Genomic DNA, 2,721 nt, shown 5'->3' with positions numbered 1-2,721 from the left:
ACATAATATCAATATATATATATATATATATATATATATATATATATATAAAGTCTTCATGTACAATTCAATATCAATTATGCCTTGAATTTTGTTTTATTAAAATTAACATTCTTAATATCATGATATGAATATAAACATAAATGTAAAAATAAAGCAATTAAAGAAATTCATAAGCATTATCATGTGAAAATTTCATCAATAACCATAACATTTGAAAGTGCAATATTAACTTAATTTAAATTCATGAACTTAATTTAAATGCAAATACTTACAGCACAAATATCACAAACCACACCGATGCCGCTTAAGCTCGAGGTGTCATTGTAATTAACACCTAAGTATAAAAGCAAATATTGTTACCTAACCTTAATCATATCATATTTCATTGAAAGATTAATTTAATTTTTATTTTTGAAATTAAATAATTTTCTAATTATTACAACACCCTAATTCGCTTAAATCCATAATTTATCCAAAAATAAGCATTCAATAATTTCCTAATTAAAATAAAATTAATTAAAATTTTTGGATTTATTAAAAACACTAAATTTTGAAAACCCAAAATTCATTAATTTCATCAAATCATCATGCTGAACATCCTCCTAAACCTACTTAATAATTAGGTAAATTAAATTTTGAATTTATTTAATTTAAAAATTATGAAAAATAATTTTTTTAAACCTAAAATTTTACTATTAAAAATCCTCCTAATGTCATTATCAACAATAATCGTAAAAAGATTTTCTTTAAAATTTGAAAGTATGTGAACCCTAATTTTCCAATTTCAAAAATTTTTTGGGGAAACTTTATTTTTACTGTTAAAACATCTTCCCTATCCTTCCATATTGATTTCGAGAAGAGATTTTGAAAGAACAACCGTTTTCGGAGAAACCCTAAAATTTTCCTTTTAGAAAAATTTTACAAGAGATGGAAAAATGCTTAAATTAAATATACCTTCTTCTTCCCCTACGATTTCCCCAAATTCCTTCATCGGAAACTACCACTGGAGCCGCCGTCGAAGAACTCCCATCGCCTCCCTCTCCTATCCCGCTTCTCTCTTCACACGGTTCGGTCGAAAAAATAATGGGGACCGAATGAATTTTGGTCCCCTATTAAGAGTGTGATGTTAGGGTTATTCCAATTTACCTAATTGCCCGTTCATGACAGTATATCACTTTAATAATTATTAATGGTTGTTTGGGTATTATAAAACCTCTAATATTTTTATCTCCCAAATTAAGTGAAATTAAATATGTCAATTTGCTCAAAATTTTGCATAGAATTTTATAAAATTTATTTCGTCGAATTCTAATGACTTTGAATTTTCACTGAAATCTTATCGCGAAGCAACAAGATGCGTACAACGCCTACGATCATTGATTTCAGATTTTTACAAAAGATATGATGAGTCTTTCGGCAAATTAACTGAAGGCTTGAAGAGAAGCAACAAAAGAATTCTAAAGCAATATTTACCTTACAACAAGCAATGGCATACGACATCTTTCCATGAGTCATGGGCGCAACAACAAGCATTGGATACATTGCAAGAGGAATTTCAAGGAACTAAGAAGGTATGCATCATCAAGTAGCATAATCTAATGAGATTTTGAGAATATCAAAATGAATGATAATGGGCATGATCATTAGATAATATGAAGAGCACATTAGAATAAGTTTTCACACTAGGCTCTAGAATATTTTTTTGGGAATCAAAGAAGCAAGAAATAGTTGCACAATCATTAATTAAAGATGAATATATTACAGCAACAACAACTACAAGTCAATATATATCACTAAAATGCATATTTGAAGACATGGGTGAACCACAAGAAAAAGTTGTAGAAATCTACTTTGATAGAAAATTAGCTATTGCAATGGCAAAAAATTATGTATTTCATAGCAGAACCAATTACATTGGCATAAAATATCACTTCATCAGAGAAGCAAGACTGAAGAATAATTAGCATACATATTTATAGAAGCATTTCCAAAAGAAAAGTTTGAGCAACTGCGCGACATTATTGGAGTTATCAAAATTTGCATCAATGAGGATTGATAAAATTTGATGCTCATTTCTCAACATTTTTAGAGTATTATATATATAATAAATCTTGTCCAATACAGAAGACTATAGAGTAATAGAAGGATCCAAGATGTTTGTAATAAATAGAGAAGACTCTATAATTGATATATTATAGAAGTATCTAGATTTAGCCTTCATACCTATAAATAGGTAATGCCATGTTGTTGTAAGCTAAGATGAAAACTACTTAGCAAAAGTTCAGTAATAAAATTATTCTAATATTCTCACATCCAAAATCTCTATAGCCCATCACTTGCCTCCCTATCTACCTTTCTTTCAAAATATTTCCAACACCTATATCTAAAAAAAAACTTTATGGCTTAGTTTTTCTACCCTTTATGCATAAAACCTCCAATTTATTTGATGGTTGGAAAGCAAAAGTGCTATATTTTGTAGTTATATTATAATTCTTGTGATTCAGCAAATGAAATAATATAGCTTATTGTATTAGAGATTCAATTATTCCCAAGTCATGCAAATCTTATCAATAGTTTATGTGCAAAATTTTTATTCTATAGAGATTAAAATTCTAAGAAATTTCACCTCATCTCTTGGAAGAATAGTTGTGAACTTAAGTAATTATGTAGTTCAGAAGTTCCTACAAGTTCAACACATTGTCATGAGTATAACTATTC

Source organism: Dendrobium catenatum, unplaced genomic scaffold (genome assembly GCF_001605985.2).
Source record: "Dendrobium catenatum unplaced genomic scaffold, ASM160598v2 fragScaff_scaffold_1593, whole genome shotgun sequence".
Lineage (NCBI taxonomy): Eukaryota > Viridiplantae > Streptophyta > Magnoliopsida > Asparagales > Orchidaceae > Dendrobium > Dendrobium catenatum.
The sequence above is the reverse complement of the archived record's forward strand: the minus strand, read 5'-3'. Positions refer to the sequence as shown.